The sequence below is a fragment of the Neofelis nebulosa genome, chromosome 7 (genome assembly GCF_028018385.1).
Source record: "Neofelis nebulosa isolate mNeoNeb1 chromosome 7, mNeoNeb1.pri, whole genome shotgun sequence".
Lineage (NCBI taxonomy): Eukaryota > Metazoa > Chordata > Mammalia > Carnivora > Felidae > Neofelis > Neofelis nebulosa.
Genome location: NC_080788.1, coordinates 71068385 through 71092318, shown reverse-complemented (window position 1 = coordinate 71092318; position 23934 = coordinate 71068385). Strand labels below are relative to the sequence as shown.

Here is a 23934-nt window from a genome sequence, read left to right as displayed (position 1 = left end):
TGTTTATACACATATTTGTTCTCATGTATCTCTCAAGAATCCAGTAAGAGCATTAATATTGTGTTAATCCCCATGGACAAGGAAAAATGAAGAAGCCCCCTTATGTTCCAGGAAATCACATTAAAACAAAACAAGAAGTATGCAAGCTCTCCAAGTTGTATAAAGTGTACTAAATTATAATGTTTCATCTATGGTTCATGGATATTAGAATAAAATGACATTGTATAGCCTCTTTGATATCAAATCCAAATGCTCTGCTCTCTTCTGAACATCCAGGAACATTTTTAGAGGCTTTTACCCAATTCTTTCTTCATTGCCTCTTAAGCAATATGTGCAATATACTAATTATAGATTAAAGGGTGCTTTAAAGCTAGTATTCTGAGCCATGTGTGCATGCTATATTTTAGACTAAAATTTTATTTTCAAAACCTAAGGGAAGCAGGTCCCTAAAGTTCACTGGGTTCTTTGGGTATATTTGTATTTATTTCTTATGAATTATTTCAATCGTAGAATTAAGGGTAGACATTGATATAGCATGTAGTTTTATCAAATTTCTAACATTTTGCCCCATTTTAGATTCTCTTTTACTACCAAAATATTTTATTAGAGATAATCAAGACCCCAAGCAACCATCTACACCCAGTTCTTTTATTGTACCAAAGGTCATCATTATCATCAACTCCACAAGTATCATTCCTTTGTATGTTCTTAAAATCATTTCCCTCATATTTCATACATTGTGCATAAAAACATTTTGTGTGTTTTTAACTTGATATAAATGGAATTTATATAAATGTTATTATTCTAAAATGTATTTTTTTACTCAGTTTGTTTTGATGATTTATCTGTTTAAATATGTGCTTCTCTGGTTATTTTTTTTATTGTGGCAAAAATCATACAACATTTAAATTTTTTTTTTACATTTTAAATATTTTTAAGTGTACAGTATTGTTACTATGTGTACCTTTTTGTGCAACAGATTTCTAGAAATTTTTCATCTTGCAAAAGTAAAACTCTATCCTCATTTACCAAAAACTCCCCTTTGCACATCTTGCTAGCTCCTGGCAAACACCATTCCACCTTCTGTTTCCAAGAGTTTGACTACTAGAGATTTATGTAAGTGGATCATGCAGTATTTGTCATTTTGTGCTTGGCTTATTTCACTTACCATAGCATCTTCGAATGTTAACCATACTGTAGCATGTAAGGATTTTTTTTTCTTTTGTAAAGCTGAATTCTAGTCCATTATGTATATATGCCACATTTTCTCTATCCATTCCTCCACTGATGGATATTTAAGTTGTTTCCTCCTCTAAGCTATTGGGAATAATGCTGCAATGAACACAGGTGTGCAAATATGTCTTCAAGATCTTGTTTTTAATTCTTTTAGATATATACCCAGAAGCCAGATTGTTGTATAATATGGTATTTCTACTTTTAATTTTTTGAGAAACTTCCCATAGTTTTCTAGAGTGGCTGCACCATTTACTTTCTTACTAACAGTGCAGAAGGTTCCAATTTTTCCACATCTCCACATCCCTGTCAGCACTTGTTATTTTCTGGTTTCTTCCTGTTTTTATTTTGATAGTGACCACCCTAAGAGGTGTGAAGTAATACCTCAGCGTGGTTTTGATTTGCACTTCTAACAATTAGTGATGTTGAGCATTTTTTCATATACTTGTTGGCTATTTGTGTATTTTCCTTGGATAAATATGTATTCAAATCCTTTGCCCATTAAACTGTTTGTTTGTTGTTGTTGTTGTTAAATTATAGAAGTTCTTTATATATTGTGGATATTAAATGTTTTATTTTAATTTTTTATTTGAATATAGTTGATACACAATGTTACATTGTATATAATTTATAAATATTTTCTTCCATTCTATGGGTTGCCTTTTCACTACATATATATATAGTGAATATATATGTATATATTGTGTGTGTGTGTGTATATATATATATACACACACACACACACACAAATTACATGAAATGAAAGCATCTTCACTCCTACAGATTATATTAACACTTTGTGATGTTTATAAATTTATAAAATTTAAAATTGTTACATTTAATTATCTTTTCCTTTAGGTTTATGATTCTGTCTTTTATGTAATACATCTTTACATTTGATAGCCCAAAATATTATTTTCTTTTTTATAATTTTAAACTTTTCTCATGACATTTAATTATTTAATCCGACTGGAAGTTAAATTTTATATTGGTATCTGATAGGAATCTACTTTATTTTTATATGAATATAAATTATCATCCAAATACCAGCTACTAAATAGTTTCTCCCTACTGATTGTTACCCTTGCCATATGCTGAATATCCAGGCATCCATTCCTGGCCTCTGTCACCCATTCCAATGGACATTTTGTTTCTCAAGGAAAACACTACACAATCTTAAACATAGTTGCTATTTGTCATAGGGAATCTGCACCCTCAAAATGCTCTACTTTAAATATATCCCTGTTCTTGTCAATCAACTCATTCAGATGATTTTAGGATAACTTACCAAATTCTAGAGAAACAATTTAGAATAGCAATTGAAATCAGAATTTATAGACTTAGAAAAAATTAAGAACTTTGTAATTTTTATTATTCTAGTTCATCAGTGTAGCATATCTTTTCATTTTGTTATATTTTATTTTATAATATATTTAGTGATATTTTAGTAGGTTGGATTTAATTTGGCTAAAACCATCAGTACAATGCTGAAGGGAAGGCATTTTTTTAACCCTGAATTTACAGCGTTTGTTCACAAAATATCATGGACTATATTTTTTAAAATTAAGATATGTCTCTTTTATTAATTTCCAATCTTTTAAAATCATAAATGATTGTTGAATTTATGAAAAATTTATGCACATTTTGAGATAATTGTATCTTTCTTCATTTAATCTGTTACACCAGTGGATTGACTTAATATTGTCAACATGTCCTTGAATTTGTACTTGAAGCTCCAGTTTGTAATAATATGGATTTTATTTTGTTTTTCATCTTATCAGAATTATTTTACCAGTTGTTTCTGTTTTGGTTTGTTTTAGAATTGTTCATTGTATAACTTTCTCTTTCTATTTTCTGAAAAGGTTTAAAATACATTAACAATAGCTCAGTTTTAAAAGTTGACTATAAGCTCTTTCACCTACCACCATCTTCTCTAAACTCACACCTACTCATCTTCAGGGAGAGCTCCAACTTCATCTGAGAGAAGCCTTCCCTAATCCTGCAAACGTGAGCAGAACTCTCTGTTGCAGGACTCCAAAGCAGCCTAGATTGCTGTTTTTTAGTGTCTGTCATACTGTAAATTATTTAATCAAATGCTTACATCTATCTATATTTCCCAATAGAACATAAAGGAATCATGAAGTCAAGGACCATGTCTACCGTACTCACTGGAACATCCCTAGCGCATGTCTGCCATACGGAAGTTACTTAATAAACACTGCTTGACTGAGTGACTGATTAGATTGCAGGTGTCACTGACTTACCTTGTCAAATACATAAGCTCATTCTTCCTTGTAATTTTTAAGGGAAATTGTAGCCAAAATTTGAGAGACACTGTTCTTCATAACAGGACTTAATTAATTGCTTCTTTATATCATGCAGAGAGGAAAAGATTTAGAACACCAGATGTCATTTATCAGTTGTTTTTCCCTTTTCTATAGTATCCTTTATGTAGCATCGAGATAAAAACAATGCCGCAGTTTATTGTACATAAGAGTCTATTTATTTTTATCTTTTCTTCCTAAATTAATTCTTCACTGAAATTATCTCATTCTAAATATATTTATTCCCCTTTAAATATGACAATTTCCTTATTTTATAAATCTATGTGCATTAATTTACAAAAATGCCATTCTATTTTCTTTTCCTCTGAATACAATTCATATTGTTTTAATACAAAGAGAGTTCATCACTTCACTTGATCTTAGCCAAAAGGCCGAGAAGCGATGAAAGTTCATCACTTCAAAGCATTGTTATTATTCACTAGTAAACTCTCTTTACTATCTACTCATCAAATGATGGACAGCTAAACTGCTTATGATTTCCTATTACCATAAATGATTTCATGATTAATATTTGTCCAACAGCCCTATGTAGGTGTAAGAATTTCTCTAAGATAAACACCCAGAAGAAGCAAAACTGGATAATAAAGCATTTATCCACATAATTTCACTAAATATTACAAACTGCTTTCCAGGGTGACTCTCCAGCTATACAGCAAGAGTTCCCATTGCTCATGTCCCCACTAAAAAATTTACTGTAATTAGCCTTTCTAAATTTTTGTTTAAATGTAAAATAATATCTTGTTGCTCTAATTTGCCTTTTTTGTGTTTTTTTTTGTTTTTTTTTTGTTTTTTTTTTTTTGGTTATCAGTGAATTTGGTACCCCTCTCATACCTATTAGCTATTCAAGTTTTTCTATGGCTATTCTTTTAAGATTCTGGCCGACTTAAGTTTTTGAGCTTTTCTTGTTGATTTGCATGCTGTACTTCTGCACTGTTCAATACAGTAGCTGGTAACATATATATCTGTTTATTTTTAAGTTTTTGTATTCATTTTGAGACAGAGAGAAAGTGCGAGTGGGGGAGCGGCAGAGGGAGCGAGTTCCTTCCAAGCAGGCTCCACTGTCAGCACAGTGTAGAGCCCAACTAGGGGCTGATCTCACAAACCACGAGATCATGACCTGAGCTAAAATCAAGAATCAGACACGTAACCAACTGAGCCACCCAGGCACCCCTTATATGTCTCTTCAAATTCTAAGTGGAATGAATTAAAATAAATAAATTGAAATAAAATTGGAGACTAACTCATATTAGTCTCCTTCAGGTGTTTAATAGATATATGTAAATAGTGGCTACCAAATGGGACAAGATAGGTAGGCATAAACCATTTTCATTATCATAGAAAGTTCTATTTGGCAAAAGTGATTAGATATTAATATTATTTTAATTTAATTAATAGATTACAAATATTTCTTTTGAATTTCTCATGCATTACTCTTGTCTCTAGTCTCCTTGACTGAATGAAAATTTGTGTTCAGGAACTTATTAAATGTTTGCCTTTTTATTCATTTAAAAAAGATATGATTATAAGAAATTCTTCCTCAACCATAAACCACACAGATATTCCTCAACATTTTCTTCTATTATGATCATATTTTTCACATTTTTGTGGTTAAATATTTCGGCAGACCACCTTTGTATATTTGAAAGGTAGGGACCCAAATTTATTCTTCTCCTCTTAGTTAACCACTAGTCTCAGAAGCAACTACAAATCAATCTGTCCTTTCTTTAGTGTTCTGCTTGGTCATCACATAAGTACGTGTGTGTGTGTGTGTGTATGTGTGTGTGTAAATATGTACATATGTGTGTATATATGTTTATATGTACATTGTATATGTATATCTCATATGTACACTCTTACATATATGTACCTCAGAAGACATTTGTATGCATATACATACATGACTTGAGTTTTCTACTCGGTTCCATCTATTCGTCTTTTATTTTATCATCACCTTATTATTTTTGATGCTCTCACTTGACATATGGTTTAATATCTAGTTGATATGTTCACCCGCTTTGTTATTCTATTCACAGTTCACTTAGAAAATCATGCACCTTTATGCAGGTTTCACTGTGAGCCCATTTAAAGCACAGCTAAGTTTTGGGGCATGAGCGGCTCAGTAGGTTTAGCATCCAACTCTTGACTTTGGCTGGGGTCATGATGTCACCATTCGTGGGTTCAAGCCCCACATTGGGCTCTGCACTGTGAGTGCAAAGCCTGCTTGGAATTCTCTCCCTCTCCCTCTCTCTGCCTCTCCCTCACTCATACTCTCTCTCTCTCTCTCTCTCAACATAAATAAATTTAAAAAATTTAATAAAAATGTAGGTAAGAATACATATATTTAGGACAGTATTTAGCAGAATACATATATTTAGGACAATACTAATGTCTTTGCTATGTTATGTCATTCAATTTATGACCATGATATGTCCTTCCATTTAATTAAATTGTAATCCTTATCTCCTAACAGAGGTTTTAATTTTTTCCATAGTATCATCCATATTTTCAACTTGCAAACATAATTTTAAGTTTTCCTATTACAGGTAATTAGTAAAGTTCATTTCTGCTGTAATATTAATAATATTTAACAGTGCTTTTATAGGTACATATAAAGGTATATAGTATAGGTATACAAAAAATATATTTGCATATATAAATCTATGTAAATATAAGATAAATAGATATTTACATATATTAAATTATATGTGTATAGAGATACAATTATATGTGTATATATTCATATGTATATAATACATATGTGATATATGTATATTATATGTATACACATATATTTTTATTTCTGAATTTTGAAAGTAAGTTCTAGACATAATGCTCTTTTGCCTCTAGCTACTTCAGTATGTATTTTCTAAAACAATGTAATTTTCAAATTTGGAAATGAATATTAATATGATATAGATGTCTAATCTATCAAACTTATTCCTTTTTTTTGCCAATTATGGCAATAATGTCCTTTTAGAAAAGAAAGTATGTGGTCCAGGACCAATCCAGGATCACAAGTTGTATTCCAATGCCATGTCTCTTTTTTTAAAGTAATCTTCAACAATTGCTCAATCTTTCTTTAATTTTCATGCACTCACTGCCTGTAAGTAACTAATCTCATTGTTTAGTGGTTTGTTTCCTATGTTTAATTTTGCACAAATGTGAAGATATATGGTTCCTTCCCCCCTTATTTTCCTCTTTGCTTGCGTACCATAGACATTATTTTGGTCATTTCATTTGACACTGTATCCTAGAAATGTCAAGTCACATGACCTCCGTATCAGGTCATAAAGATCTTTCCCATTCTTCATCACAGCTGTGTGTATCAAATATTCTACTAAATATAATGAAAAAAGAAAAGAAAAGCAGCACAAATCAACTGTTCTGTGGCCGCTTGTCACACAACCCTCACAAGCCCTCATCTGCCTGGGACTAAAGTATTCATGTCAGATCAGGGCTACCATATGCTTCAAGATATTCTCATAAATTTTACTCTAGTTTCTCAGATCATTCACTTTCTTCTCATATCAGTGTCACCAGAGTCTGACCTCAATTAAAGAGTCTATATTCTGGATGCCAATATATCAGGGATGTCATTATTTTTTTTTTTTATTTATTTTTTAATATATGAAATTTACTGTCAAATTGGTTTCCATACAACACCCAGTGCTCATCCCAAAAGGTGCCCTCCTCAATACCCATCACCCACCCTGCCCTCCCTCCCACCCCCCATCAACCCTCAGTTTGTTCTCAGTTTTTAACAGTATCTTATGCTTTGGCTCTCTCCCACTCTAACCTCTTTTTTTTTTTTTTTTCCCTTCCCCTCCCCCATGGGTTTCTGTTACGTTTCTCAGGATCCACATAAGAGTGAAACCATATGGTATCTGTCTTTCTCTGTATGGCTTATTTCACTTAGCATCACACTCTCCAGTTCCATCCACGTTGCTACAAAAGGCCATATTTCATTCTTTCTCATTGCCACGTAGTATTCCATTGTGTATATAAACCACAATTTCTTTATCCATTCATCAGTTGATGGACATTTAGGCTCTTTCCATAATTTGGCGATTGTTGAGAGTGCTGCTATAAACATTGGGGTACAAGTGCCCCTATGCATCAGTACTCCTGTATCCCTTGGATAAATTCCTAGCAGTGCTATTGCTGGGTCATAGGGTAGGTCTATTTTTAATTTTCTGAGGAACCTCCACACTGCTTTCCAGAGCGGCTGCACCAATTTGCATTCCCACCAACAGTGCAAGAGGGTTCCCGTCTCTCCACATCCTCTCCAGCATCTATAGTCTCCTGATTTCTTCATTTTGGCCACTCTGACTGGCGTGAGGTGGTATCTGAGTGTGGTTTTGATTTGTATTTCCCTGATGAGGAGCGACGTTGAACATCTTTTCATGTGCCTGTTGGCCATCCGGATGTCTTCTTTAGAGAAGTGTCTATTCATGTTTTCTGCCCATTTCTTCACTGGGTTATTTGTTTTTCGGGTGTGGAGTTTGATGAGCTCTTTATAGATTTTGGATACTAGCCCTTTGTCCGATGTGTCATTTGCAAATATCTTTTCCCATTCCGTTGGTTGCCTTTTAGTTTTGTTGGTTGTTTCCTTTGCTGTGCAGAAGCTTTTTATCTTCATAAGGTCCCAGTAATTCACTTTTGCTTTTAATTCCCTTGCCTTTGGGGATGTGCCGAGTAAGAGATTGCTACGGCTGAGGTCAGAGAGGTCTTTTCTTGCTTTCTCCTCTAAGGTTTTGATGGTTTCCTGTCTCACATTCAGGTCCTTTATCCATTTTGAGTTTATTTTTGTGAATGGTGTGAGAAAGTGGTCTAGTTTCAACCTTCTGCATGTTGCTGTCCAGTTCTCCCAGCACCATTTGTTAAAGAGACTGTCTTTTTTCCATTGGATGTTCTTTCCTGCTTTGTCAAAAATGAGTTGGCCATACGTTTGTGGGTCTAATTCTGGGGTTTCTATTCGATTCCATTGGTCTATGTGTCTGTTTTTATGCCAATACCATGCTGTCTTGATGATGACAGCTTTGTAGTAGAGGCTAAAGTCTGGGATTGTGATGCCTCCTGCTTTGGTCTTCTTCTTCAAAATTACTTTGGCTATTCGGGGCCTTTTGTGGTTCCATATGAATTTTAGGATTGCTTGTTCTAGTTTCGAGAAGAATGCTGGTGCAATTTTGATTGGGATTGCATTGAATGTGTAGATAGCTTTGGGTAGTATTGACATTTTGACAATATTTATTCTTCCAATCCATGAGCAGGGAATGTCTTTCCATTTCTTTATATCTTCTTCAATTACCTGCATAAGCTTTCTATAGTTTTCAGCATACAGATCTTTTACATCTTTGGTTAGATTTATTCCTAGGTATTTTATGCTTCTTCGTGCAATTGTGAATGGGATCAGTTTCTTTATTTGTCTTTCTGTTGCTTCATTGTTAGTGTATAAGAATGCAACTGATTTCTGTACATTGATTTTGTATCCTGCAACTTTGCTGAATTCATGTATCAGTTCTAGCAGACTTTTGGTGGAGTCTATCGGATTTTCCATGTATAATATCATGTCATCTGCAAAAAGCGAAAGCTTGACTTCATCTTTGCCAATTTGGATGCCTTTGATTTCCTTTTGTTGTCTGATTGCTGATGCTAGAACTTCCAGCACTATATTAAACAGCAGCGGTGAGAGTGGGCATCCCTGTCGTGTTCCTGATCTCAGGGAAAAAGCTCTCAGTTTTTCCCCATTGAGGATGATGTTAGCTGTGGGCTTTTCATAAATGGCTTTTATGATCTTTAAGTATGTTCCTTCTATCCCGACTTTCTCAAGGGTTTTTATTAAGAAAGGGTGCTGGATTTTGTCAAAGGCCTTTTCTGCATCGATTGACAGGATCATATGGTTCTTCTCTTTTTTTTTGTTAATGTGATGTATCACGTTGATCGATTTGCGAATGTTGAACCAGCCCTGCATCCCAGGAATGAATCCCACTTGATCATGGTGAATAATTCTTTTTATATGCTGTTGAATTCGATTTGCTAGTATCTTATTGAGAATTTTTGCATCCATATTCATCAGGGATATTGGCCTGTAGTTCTCTTTTTTTACTGGGTCTCTGTCTGGTTTAGGAATCAAAGTAATACTGGCTTCATAGAATGAGTCTGGAAGTTTTCCTTCCCTTTCTATTTCTTGGAATAGCTTGAGAAGGATAGGTATTATCTCTGCTTTAAACGTCTGGTAGAACTCCCCTGGGAAGCCATCTGGTCCTGGACTCTTATTTGTTGGGAGATTTTTGATAACCGATTCAATTTCTTCGCTGGTTATGGGTCTGTTCAAGCTTTCTATTTCCTCCTGATTGAGTTTTGGAAGAGTGTGGGTGTTTAGGAATTTGTCCATTTCTTCAAGGTTGTCCAATTTGTTGGCATATAATTTTTCCTAGTATTCCCTGATAATTGTTTGTATCTCTGAGGGATTGGTTGTAATCATTCCATTTTCATTCATGATTTTATCTATTTGGGTCATCTCCCTTTTCTTTTTGAGAAGCCTGGCTAGAGGTTTGTCAATTTTGTTTATTTTTTCAAAAAAACAACTCTTGGTTTCGTTGATCTGCTCTACAGTTTTTTTAGATTCTATATTGTTTATTTCTGCTCTGATCTTTATGATTTCTCTTCTTCTGCTGGGTTTAGGCTGCCTTTGCTGTTCTGCTTCTATTTCCTTTAGGTGTGCTGTTAGATTTTGTATTTGGGATTTTTCTTGTTTCTTGAGGTAGGCCTGGATTGCAATGTATTTCCCTCTCAGGACTGCCTTCGCTGCGTCCCAAAGCGTTTGGATTGTTGTATTTTCATTTTCGTTTGTTTCCATATATTTTTTAATTTCTTCTCTAATTGCCTGGTTGACCCACTCATTCGTTAGTAGGGTGTTCTTTAACCTCCACGCTTTTGGAGGTTTTCCAGACTTTTTCCTGTGGTTGATTTCAAGCTTCATAGCATTGTGGTCTGAAAGTATGCATGGTATAATTTCAATTCTTGTAAACTTATGAAGGGCTGTTTTGTGACCCAGTATATGATCTATCTTGGAGAATGTTCCATGTGCACTCGAGAAGAAAGTATATTCTGTTGCTTTGGGATGCAGAGTTCTAAATATATCTGTCAAGTCCATCTGATCCAATGTATCATTCAGGGCCCTTGTTTCTTTATTGACTGTGTGTCTAGATGATCTATCCATTTCTGTAAGTGGGGTGTTAAAGTCCCCTGCAATGACCACATTCTTATCAATAAGGTTGCTTATGTTTATGAGTAACTGTTTTATATATCTGGGGGCTCCGGTATTTGGCGCATAGACATTTATAATTGTTAGCTCTTCCTGATGGATAGACCCTGTAATTATTATATAATGCCCTTCTTCATCTCTTGTTACAGCCTTTAATTTAAAGTCTAGTTTGTCTGATATAAGTATGGCTACTCCAGCTTTCTTTTGGCTTCCAGTAGCATGATAAATAGTTCTCCATCCCCTCACTCTCAATCTAAAGGTGTCCTCAGATCTCAAATGAGTCTCTTGTAGACAGCAAATAGATGGGTCTTGTTTTTTTATCCATTCTGATAGCCTATGTCTTTTGGTTGGCGCATTTAATCCATTTACATTCAGTGTTATTATAGAAAGATACGGGTTTAGAGTCATTGTGATGTCTGTATGTTTTATGCTTGTAGTGATGTCTCCAGTACTTTGTCTCACAGGATCCCCCTTAGGATCTCTTGTAGGGCTGGTTTCGTGGTGACAAATTCCTTCAGTTTTTGTTTGTTTGGGAAGACCTTTATCTCTCCTTCTATTCTAAATGACAGACTTGCTGGATAAAGGATTCTCGGCTGCATATTTTTTCTGTTTAGCACACTGAAGATATCGTGCCAAGCCTTTCTGGCCTGCCAAGTTTCAAAGGAGAGATCAGTCACGAGTCTTATAGGTCTCCCTTTATATGTGAGGGCACGTTTATCCCTTGCTGCTTTCAGAATTTTCTCTTTATCCTTGTATTTTGCCAGTTTCACTATGATATGTCGTGCAGAAGATCGATTCAAGTTACGTCTGAAGGGAGTTCTCTGTGCCTCTTGGATTTCAATGCCTTTTTCCTTCCCCAGGTCAGGGAAGTTCTCAGCTATAATTTCTTCAAGTACCCCTTCAGCACCTTTCCCTCTCTCTTCCTCCTCTGGGATACCAATTATGCGTATATTATTTCTTTTTAGTGTATCACTTAGTTCTCTAATTTTCCCCTCATACTCCTGGATTTTTTTATCTCTCTCTCTTTCAGCTTCCTCTTTCTCCATAACTTTATCTTCTAGTTCACCTATTCTCTCCTCTGCCTCTTCAATCCGAGTCGTGGTGGTTTCCATTTTGTTTTGCATTTCGTTTAAAGCGTTTTTCAGCTCCTCGTGACTGTTCCTTAGTCCCTTGATCTCTGTAGCAAGAGATTCTCTGCTGTCCTGTATACTGTTTTCAAGCCCAGCGATTAATTTTATGACTATTATTCTAAATTCACTTTCTGTTATATTATTTAAATCCTTTTTGATCAGTTCATTAGCTGTTGTTATTTCCTGGAGATTCTTCTGAGGGGAATTCTTCCGTTTGGTCATTTTGGACACTCCCTGGAGTGGTGAGGACCCGCAGGGCACTTCCCCCGTGCTGTGGTGTATAACTGGAGTTGGTGGGCGGGGCCACAGTCCGACCTGATGTCTGCCCCCAGCCCACTGCTGGGGCCACAGTCAGACTAGTGTGTGCCTTCTCTTCCCCTCTCCTACGGGCGGGATTCACTGTGGGGTGGTGTGGCCCGTCTGGTCTACTTGCACACTGCCAGGCTTGTGGTGCTGGGGAGCTGGCGTATTAGCTGGGGTGGGTAGGCAAGGTGCACGGGGGCAGGAGGGGCAGGCTTAGCTCGCTTCTCCTTAGGTGATCCACTTCAGGAGGGGCCCTATGGCAGCGGGAGGGAGTCAGATCCGCTGCCGGAGGTTTGGCTCCGCAGAAGCACAGAGTTGGGTGTTTGCGCGGAGCGAGCAAGTTCCCTGGCAGGAACTGGTTCTCTTTGGGATTTTGGCTGGGGGATGGGCGGGGGAGATGGCGCTGGCGAGCGCCTTTGTTCCCCGCCAAGCTGAGCTCTGCCGTCCGGGGGCTCAGCAGCTCTCCCTCCCTTTGTCCTCCAGCCTTCCCGCTTTCTGAGCAGAGCTGTTAACTTCTGACCTCCCAGACGCTAAGTCGCGCTTGCTGTCGGAACACAGTCCGTCCGGCCCCTCCGCTTTTGCCAGCCCGACTCGGGGGCTCTGCTTGGCCGGCGAGCCGCCCCTCCGCCCCGGCTCCCTCCCGCCAGTCCGTGGAGCGCTCACCGCCTCGCCGCCCTTCCTACCCTCTTCCGTGGGCCTCTCGTCTGCACTTGGCTCTGGAGACTCCGTTCTGCTAATCCTCTGGCGGTTTTCTGGGTTCTTTAGGCAGGTGTAGGTGGAATCTAAGTGATCAGCAGGACGCGCGGTGAGCCCAGCGTCCTCCTACGCCGCCATCTTCCCTTTCCATTATTTTTTTTTCATAGTTACATTATAACAGCATCCTGTATGAATTCCATATTCTCTGCTGGTGAGGTTTGATTCAAAGTACAAACACTGAAAACTTGCTCCCCATCTCTCCTATCCCACTGTAGGACACTTAGATAGAGAGGGATTGAACCACATTTAAATTCTAGGGAAGTAATCCGATCACATCTTCCCTGGGGTAAGGAGGTGACATGTTTTTGCATTAATATCCGAGTTCATTGCAAATGATTTATATGTAGAGAATTCTATGTTTTGTGTCTTCTATTAAAAGCTTTGAACACCTTCACATTTTGGTAATCCCATTAGTGTAACTGCCTTGCCAATAAGGGATTTTTTTAAGGATATATTTCCTGGGGCACCTGGGTGGCTCAGTTAGTTCAGGTCATGATCTTACGGTTTGTGAGTTTGAGCCCCACATTGGGCTGTCTGCTGTCAGAGTGGAGCCTTCTTTGAATCCTCTGCCTTTTTCTCTCTTTCTCTCTCTCTCAAAAACAAATAAACATTAAAAAGTCATTTAAAAAATAAAATAAATAAAATAAAATAAAAACAAACTATATTTCTCAACCAGATTCACAGCCAAGATGCAAGTACATGACTTATATTCCATCCATCTCATATCTCTATCCATGGGAGAGTTTTACATGAAAATGAATCATGTGGCACCAGAAGCAACAACATTTGCTTAATCTGATTATTTTACAACCAAAAAAATTTTTTAAACTTAATGGTTGCATAGCCACCTGAAGACAAGAGAAGAAAGTAAGCCACCAGCTCTAAAAATATCCCTAATCTCCCTAGTGGTCTCACCTCATCTGTCCTTTCAAACTGTTACTGCTCTAAAAGATGAAACCATCACAAAACACATTTTTGTGAAGCATTATTCTCTCAACAGACAGAATTCCCAATAGAATCACCTACTGAAGATTCTGAGAATTTTCTAGTACACACTACCTGATACCAATAGAAACTATATTCAGAAATCTAGGTTGGAGTTTATACATCTTATCAACCTGTTCCTTCTAAAAGAACTATGAATTCAGAAGATTCGCAGCCATCTAGAAATTTTCCTATCTCAACACATTGCCTGTAACTGTCTCTGAACTGGTAAGCAAAAGAGATGTTGCAAAGATAATAAAGTCAAACCATTTGCCTGTTAAAGCTCACACAAAATAGCAAATGTTAGCTGAGTTTGTTATAATCAGTAGTGAAAAGCACACTCAGGTTTGGAACAATGTGTCGGAGATTCTGGATGAGCTAGAAAGAAAATTTAACTCAGAGCTATGAGAATTAAGAGAGATAATTTACATGAATTTCCTAAAAAACATAATATGGCAAATAGCAGAATCTCAATAAATGACTGCATTTGTCATTGAGGAAAGATTTTTTTGCCAGGCAGCATGCTAGGAGCTAACATGACAATAAATAAATTTTAGAAATTTATAGTCTTTGAAGAAAGATATATATTTCTATATATATACAAATAATTATATCACTAGGTACCATGAGGGCACAGAGATGAGAAGCATTAATTATGACTCAACCTGTTAGGAAAAGATCCACTGAGAATTTTATGTAGGCATTAAGGACAAAGCAAAAGAGTGATAAAGTCAAGAGGATTCATTTATGTAGGTACATGTATCTCTTCTTGATATGGAGTTAAATTTCCTGAATCTATCTTTTTTACAAGCCTTTTCAAAGAGAGTGAGGCTGCTTCTAAATTAAGCTATTAAAACTTATAGCCAGCTATCAATAACCCATGCTAATTTAAGAAAATTTAAGCATTTTTGTACCTAAACAGATAGCTTTATTCAGGGTTTTCTTTTGATGTGGTTGTTTAGACTACACCAGCTCCAATAAAGAAATTATAGGAGATGTACTGCTGATCTTGGAACTGTTCCTGTGCAGCTAGAAAGAACAAAGAGTTTAGAAAGTATAACACTATGCTATACAATACAGACCTGCACTGAACTACTCTTAGAACCTGCGTAAACAACCAAAATGAGATCACCTGGGATCAGCTTAATTCCAGTGACCTCACCCATAATTACCTCTACTTCTCTGAGCCTGGGCTCCCTTTTCTGTATGATGTGCTCAGCAGCCCTGTCCAATTCCTATCCTCAGTGGGAAGAGCAAAAATTCATCACCCACTTTCTTTTTGTTGTATATTGAGCTAGAAAACAAAGAAAGGAAAGGGGGCTCTGGAAAGACTGACTAGGTCAAAGTAAAGAAAACAACAAACTGGACCTTACCATTTGAGGAATGAGGAAAAGAATGGGAGTCAATAAAAGAGCAACATAATGTTTATAGTTGGGAGTGCTTGGGGGAGGCAGGGAGGGAACAATTACTGGGACTGGAGAAGTCTTCGAGCACTGAGGAATCTTGAAAGCTGACAGGTGTTAGTTCCATCTAAAACTATGAATTCAGAAATAAAGTTTAAGCTCCTGCATTTAAAAATAATACACTACAGAACACATAAAAGCACGCCTTGGAGACATTGAGAGATGGTTGCAGACCATCACAATAAAACAAACATTGCAATAAAGTGAGTCACATGAATATTTTGGCTTCCCAATGCCTATAAAAGTTATGTTTACAATATACTGTAGTCTTTTCAGTGTGTAATAGCATCCATTATATGTAAAGAAAATAATGTATATACCTTAGGTGAAAAAAACCTTTTGCTAAAAATTGCTAACCAGCATCTGAGCTTTCAGCAAGTTGTAATCTTTGTGCTGATGGAGGGTCTTGCCTCCATGTGGATGGCTGCTGACTGACCAGGGTGGTGGTTGCTGATGGTTGGGATGGGTGAGGAAATTTTATTTCTTAAAAAAAAATGCAACAGTGAAGTTTTCCACATTGGTTGATTTTTCCTTTCACAAATGATTTCTCTGAAGCACGCAATGCGTTTCGATAGCATATTACCAACAGTAAAACTACTTTCAAAACTGAAGTCAATCCTCCCCAGCTCTGCTGCTTTATCAATTAAGTTTATGTAACATTCTAAATCCTTTGTTGTCATTTCCACAATCTTCACAGTATCTTTACCAAGAATAGATCCTCTTTGCTAATCTATAAGAAGCAAAGCCTCATGTTAAAGTTTTATTGTGAGATTGTTGCAATTCAGTAACACTGTCAGGCTCCACTAACAATTCTAGTTATTTTGCTCTTTATCTATAGTTACTTCCCCCACTGAAGTCCTGGACTCCTCAGATTTATCCATGAGAGTTGACACTTCTCTCAAACTCTTGTTCATGTTGCTATATTGACCTTTTCATGAATCAAAAATGTTCTTAATGGCATTTAGAAAGGTGAATCCTTTCCAGAAGGTTTTCAATCGACTTCTCCTAAGTCCATCAGAGGAATCACTATCTGTGGCAGTTATAGCTTTATAAAATGTATTTATTAAATAATAAGACTTGAAAATTGAAATTACTTCTTGATCCCCAGGCTACAGAATGGATGTTGCATTGCCAGGCAGGAAAACAACATTATTCTCATTGTACATCTCCACCAGAGCTCTTGTGTGACCAGGTACATTGTCAATGAATAGTATTATTTTGAAAGGAATCTTTTTTTTCTAAGGAGTTGTCTCAAAGTGAGCTTAAAGTATTCGGTAAATAATGTTGTAAACAGATTTGCTGTTACCAGGATTTGTTGTTGAAATTATAGAGCATCATCAGCTGTCTTAGCTAGACCTTCTGGATAACTTTCTGCAGTTTCTACATCAGTACTCGCAGCTTCACCTTGCACTTTTATGTTTTAGAGATAGTTTCTTGCTTTAAACTTCATGAACCAACTTCTGCTAACTTCAAAGTTTTCTCCTGCAGCTTCCTCACCTCTCTCAGCCTTTCTAGAATTGAAGAGCGTTAGGGCCTTGTGCTAGCTTAGGCTTTGGCTTAAGGGAATGCTGAGACTGGTTGGATCTTCTATCCAAAACTACGAGAACTTTCTGCCTACCACCAAAAATGCTGTTTTGCATTCTTACTATTTCATGTGTTGTTGGGAATAGCACCTCTAATTTCCTTCAAAAACTTTTTCTTTGCATTCACAACTTGGCTGTTTGGCACAAGAGGCCTAGTTTTTGGCCTGTCTCAGTTTTCAACATGCCTTCCTCATTAAGCTTAATCATTTCTAGCTTTTAATTTGAGGTGAGATGTGTGACTCTTCTTTTTACTTGGACACCTAAAGGCCACTGTAGGATTGTTAACTGACCTAATATCAACGTTGTTTGCCTCTGGGAATAGGTAGCCCTGTGGAGATGGAGAGAGATGGGGGAACAGTTGTTGGAGCAGTCAACACAAACATTTACCAATTACATTTGCCATCTTATATGGGTATGGTTCATATACCCCAAAAAATTACAATGAAAGCAACAAAGATCAATGATCTCAGATAACCCTAACAAATATATAAAAGTTTAAATATTGTAAGAATTACCAACATATAACACAGAGACACAAAGTAAGCAAATGCTGTGGCCTTAATATCTAGTGGCTCCCATTTCCCCTCTTGGCTCTGGCCTCATGATATGGAGAGATGCCCAGGGTGAACATTGTAAACAAGAGGGGTCTGGAAGCCCCGCCTGAGGGAGGGGACTTCATTTGGAGACAAATGCAGAAAATCTATGTCCAAGGCCTATTGTTTGAAACAATCAAGGTCACAGAAGAAACACCACTAGGGACCCTAAAAAAAATAAAAACTATTTTAAAGGAATAGTATGGAAAACTATATGCCAACAAATTACATAATTTATATGAAATGAACAAATGCCTAAAAGACACAATAAGAAATAGAAAATCTATAGAGACATATAAAAAATAAAGACATTTTGTTCATAATTTTAAAACTTTTCAAAGGAAAACTCCAGGCCCTGATGGCTTCACTGATAAATTCTCCAAATTTTTAAAGAAGAAATAAGACAAATTCTCCAGAAACTCTTCCAGAAAATGGAGGAATATCCACTCACTCTATGTGGGCAGTTTTACCGATACCAAAGCCAGACAAAAACAGCACAAAATAAAAACAAACAAACAAAAAAACTATAAACCAATCTTCCATCAATATAGACTCAATGATATACTACAGCATAGAAACCCACTTTAAATATAAAGACAGATTGGTTAAACATGTAAAGAAAAGGAGAAGGACAAAGTCAGAGGACTGACACTACTCAATTTCAGGACTTACTATACAGCTACAGTAATCAAGACAATATGGTATTGACAAATATCAGTGGAATGAAATATACAATCCAGAAATAGACCCACATACATTTAGGCAACAGATCTTTGAAAGTAGCAGAGGCAATGCAATGGAGCAAAGATAGTTTTTTCAACAAATAACACTTGAGTAACTGGACATCAACATGCAAAAAAAAATAATAATAATAATCTACACAGACCTTACACATTTCACAGAATTTGACTCAAAATAGATCACAGATCTGTGAAGTGCAAAAAAATAAATCTCCTATAAGATAACATAGGACAAAATCTAGATGACCTTTTATGGGGCAATTATCTTTTAGATACAACACCAAGGGCACAGTCCACGAAAGACGTAACTGACAGTCTGGATTGCATGGAAGTTTAAACCATTTCTCTGCCAAAGACAATGCCAAGGGAATGAGAAAACAAGCCAGACTTGGAGAAAATATTTGCAAAAGATATATCTGAGAGAGGACAATTATCCAGTATACTCAAAGATTTTTTAAACACAACAATAAGAAAACAATTTGGTTAAAAAATAAGCAAAAGACCTGATCAAACATCTCACTAAAGAAATATACAGATGGCGAATAAGCATGTGAATGATGTTCAGCATCATGTATCATTAGAGAACTAAAAATGAAAACAAGATCCACAATAAACTTATTAGGCTTACTTACTACCTACACTGACAACATCAAGCGCTGGCAAGCATATGGAGCAACAGGAACTCCAATCCTGATTGGGAATGGAAAGCAGTACAGACACTTTGGAAGACAATTTGGCAATTTCTTACAAAACTAAACAAACTCTTACCAAATTCAATCCAGCTGTGCTGGTTGCTATTTACCCAAATGCATTGGAACAAAACCCTGCATACTGAAGTTCACGGAGGTTTTTTTCAAAATTTCCCAAACTTGGAATCAACCAAGATCTGCCTCATACAGTGAATGGATATATAAACTGTATTACATCCAGACAATGATATATTACTCAGTGCTAAAAGTAAATAAACTATCCAGCCACAAAAAGACACAGAAGAACTTACATGCATATTACTAAAAAAAAAAGCCAATGTGAAAAGGGTATATTTTGTATGATTCCAAGTATATGCCATTCTGGAAGATGCAAAACTATGGAATCAGTAAAATTTGTAGTTTCCAGGGGTTAGGAAAGAGGGAAAAGTAAGTAAGCAGAGCACAGATGATTTCAGGGAGGTAAAACTATTCTGTATGATACTACAATGGTCAATACATGTCATTATACATTTTCCAAAACCTACAGAATGTACAACACCAAAAGTGAACCCTAATGTAAACTATGGACTTTGAGCGATAGTGATGTGTCAGTGTTGATTTACTAATTGTAAGGAATGTTCCACTGTAATATCAAATGTTGACTGTGGAGGTGGTTGTGTATGTGGGAGTACAGGAGGTATATGGGAATTCTGTACATCCCACTCAATCTTGCTGTAAATCTTAAACTACTCTAAAGAAAAAGTCCATTTAAAAATTTAAATAAAAGGATGAGATATATATTTACTATATGAACACAAATCAAAAGAAATCATCAGTGGCTATTTTAGTATCAAAGTATATTTCAGAGCAAAGAATATTACCAGGGATAAAGAATGTTATTTCATACTAAGAAAGAAATCAATTAATCAGGAGGTAGTAACAATTTTAATTATTCATGTCCCAAATAACAGAGTTTTAAAATATATGCAACAAAAACTGATAGAGCTGCAAGGGGAAATAATTTTTAAAAATATAATCAGAGAATTGGAAGGGGAGGTCATGGAGAGAACATGACCACCAGTTGACCCATGAGTTAGAACTGGGCAATGGGAGGCTCCCCCCACCTCCCCTGTACTTGGAATGTGCATTCCACGTACCTTCCTCCCTCCCAGAAGCTGCCCCAAGGATACAGCCTTGAGAGAGTGATGTGGTGTTGAAACTGTCAGGACACTATACATGGCTGAATCCACTTAAGGCCTCTATATTAACTTTAGGATTGGGCAGGTGGGTACAGAGAGCTTCTCATCATGAGGTCACCTATGATGTTGGTTATGTACCATACCCGTCAGGATATGACTCTTCTTGCAACTGGAAGTAAAACCTTAATTGAATTTGATGATATAAATCTAGTTAGAGATTAATATTGCCAAAGACATGTCCTGAGTACTTATATGTTAAATGAAAAATACTTTAAAACTTCACTAATGTTTAACGCATAGCTGCTTAAAGTGTAATTTGTCTTGTCTCCTTGTTCTGATTTCTAGAATATGAAAAAGTTTTCCTTGACAAAGAAGTCCCCAAGAGATGTCCAATGTAAATTATTTTCATGATTCTTCTTCTTCCCAGAATGCAGAATAGGAGAATTTCACCCAAAGATTCCTTCTAGTGGTGAATATGTGTCAGCCTGAGGGAAAGTACTTCTACAGATACTGTCTCCACCCAACTGCGGATGTCGTCTCAAGCATAAATCAGAAGAGAAGAGGAAATAGCAATCTGGTCTTAGAGAAAATTTGTGTTTAGTAAGTTATCTCATGTTCTCTGTAACTCTCTTCTTAAAGTAATTTTTAAAATATCTGTATGTATCTGCATTACCCATGCCCACTTGCTTCGAGTTGAGTGTGGCTTGTTTAACTTCTGACCTTTAAAGAAGGTAATATAGTTTTTCTCCTCCCATCCTATTCCTATGGGAGCTTCTATGGTCTCTTTGACAAAGGTGTACATATCATCATCATGCAGAACCACAGAGATGTTTTCAGGTCAGCTTTTGGAAGATCTCCATTCTTTGATGGCTACTGGATATTAGCAAATTCCAGCTATCTTGACTCAAGTGGATTTTTCCATTTAAGAAGATAAAGTTTTTCACATCAGATAGAGTATTTTATCTTAAAACAACTTTTAACATAGAGATAGAAGTAAAAACAGATATATATCCGGTGAGAAGTGATATAAAACTCAATTACTACAGAAATTAGATAAAACTCAGAACCTGAGAGAAAAGGAAAGCACCTTAAGCTAGCAGAAGGAACTTGGACTTGCTTCCTGGACACCTCACCAAGGGGGTATCTTAGGCAATGATTAAATTCGCTGAGTTCAAGTCTCTCCTTGAAAAAAAATAAATGATAAGATTCTCACAGTTTTAGAAAAATTATTATTTAAAAAAATCTTAGTGGATGAACATTGAATCCAGAAGAGCATGGAAAATGTGTTGCTATATTTTGATACTCCTAAAAGAGTAACTCAATTTGTCTCCTTTCCCTGTTTTTTCAAGTTTACTATTCCCAAAGTTATTATTACAGTTCTTGTGAAAATTCTCTGAATTACAGCTAAGAATTTCAAACATGCTTTAATAGAATGTGCTAATGCCTCTTGTAGAGATTCTTAAAATTGAATAACCCCTCTTGGATAAAGCCAGAAGCAAAAGGTTAAAAAGTTGCTAAGCTACTGTAAAGCAAGCAGCATGTCTGAAACTTCTTTTGCATCTGTATATCCTATAGGGTTGCTAAAAATATGCTTGTTAACTAGGACGTAAGAGGTAGTTTTTTGGTTTTGTTTTTTTTAAAGATAGTACCATGTATTTTACTTAAATAACATAGTTGGCTGGTCACTAAGATTGCCTCCAATAAGCTTTGGACACTTTACTGATTTATGTTGCATATTTTAATGAACAAAAGAGGGAAATAATTGGAAGTTTGTAAGAATGTTTACACTTTTTTTAAATTTTTTTAATGTTTATTTATTTTTGAGAGAGAGATAGAGTGTGGGCGGGGGGGAGGGGCAGAGAGAGAGGGAGACACAGACTCCCAAGCAGGCTCCAGGCTCCAAACTGTAGCACAGAGCCTGATGCAGGGCTTGAACCCACAAACCGTGAGATCATGACCCAAGCTGAAGCCAGATGCTTAACCAACTGAACCATCCAGGTGCCCCTACATGTTTTTTTTAATGTTTATTTATTTTTGAGAGAGAGCATGAGTGGGAGAAGGGCAAAGAGAGAGGGGATCAGAGGATCTGAAGAGGGCTCCATGCTGACAGCCCAAAGGGAGGCTCAAACTCATGAACCAACCAGGAGATCATGACCCGAGTCGTAGTTGGACACTTAACCAACTGAGCCACCCAGATGCCCCTACATGTTTAATTCTAAATGTTTCCACTTCTTCCTAAGTAATGCCCTTCTCTCACAAACTATATTGTTATTCTGCAAACTACAAAAATAAATTTTGTGGCCAACTTCAGCAGGATCATATCTATATGTACAGAAGTAAGATATTTAAGAGCTGCCATAATGTTTTTCTGGTTCTCAGACTACAACCTGAAATCAACTTTTAAAAATCTGAGTTTGTCATTTCTTTCTATAAGTATTCAGAAGAATCCATCACTCACCACACTCATTATAATCATCATTAGTAGCAAAATGGTCAAGTACAAGAGCCACTTGCTTCAGTTAGCCTTCAATGCAATCAACACAAGTATCTGCAATGCCACTGCCTGCTGGTAATGGATCACTAGCATGCCATTTCCCACAGGCAAGGATCTCAGGCTGTGCTCATTCCCAAGGACAAGACCAAGCCAATTCCCAATCCCCATATTTAAGGAGCTGCTTCCTGGGACCAATTCTGTTACACATTTAAAATTAGAACACACCAAAAAAAGACATACTTGTTCTTTTAATAAAAAAATATCATTTAAAGATGGTTACCTAGGTATTGAAGAACTAAAAATAGACTTTTTAAAGCACTAAGGGATCATTTTAAAAGCAGCTGAAGGAAAAAAAAAAAATACCAGCTTCAGGGCTGGAGGAATAAAGGGGAGAGTTTGGCATTATTAAAACTCAGAAGCTTAGAGGACCCCACACACTGGAAACTCACACCTATGAAAGGGGGTCAGTGTAGGAGTTTTGAGAAGAAGCATAACTTCTCTAAACCAGTTTCTGTAAAATAGCACTACATTCTCATAGCATGTTAAGGATAAAATGCATAAGTTACATAAAACACTTAACAGTGTCTTTCACAAAGCAAACATACATACTATGAAAGCTCCCAAAGGCCATCCGTTTATTGTTAGGATAAAGTTCAAACTGTGATGTTTTTCAACACCTAAAGGCCCTGCATAATGTGGTTTCTGTCTGCAGACATACCCCAAAACCACGCTCCTCATTATCATCTCCGCTTCTCCAGGCCATGAATGGAAAACAAAACAAAAACCACAGATGATACAATCCTAGAAATTCATAGTATATTTATTATTTGCTGTTTGTTTATTGTAGGCGATGGTTTCTTTACAAGGACACCCAAAGAGCAATCAACAAAAGAAAAAATAGGTACACTGCACTTCATCCAAACTAAAAATATTTGTGTCAAATACTCCACTCAAGAAAGTGAAAATAAAACCTGCAGATGAGAGAACGTAGTTGTAAGACCCTCTGATGAGGGTCTTGTAGCCAGTGGAGTGGTGGCCCTCAAAGAGATAGGTCTATATGCCATATCACAATTCCTGAAACTGTTGATGTGACCATCCTTGGGGAAAAAAAAGGTCTTTGCAAATGTAATAAGGGTGCCGAGATGACATTAATTT

General features: G+C 36.5%; 1 protein-coding gene across 10 annotated transcripts in view; it reads left to right on the top strand.

Moving 5' to 3' along the window:
* Positions 1-14089: 14089 nt before the first annotated feature.
* LOC131516824 (olfactory receptor 4F21-like) overlaps positions 14090-23934 on the top strand; it is an 82908-nt gene continuing 73063 nt past the window's right edge. For 6 of the 10 annotated variants that reach the window (XM_058738334.1, XM_058738330.1, XM_058738325.1 and 3 more), the window contains exons 1-3: positions 14090-14246; positions 16590-16673; positions 20713-20885. The gene's annotated coding sequence lies outside the window, so the exon portion shown is untranslated. Of the gene's footprint in view, positions 14247-16589; positions 16674-20630; positions 20680-20712; positions 20886-23934 lie in introns of all 10 variants that reach the window. The other 4 variants (XM_058738329.1, XM_058738331.1, XM_058738326.1 and 1 more) reach the window with 3 other exon arrangements.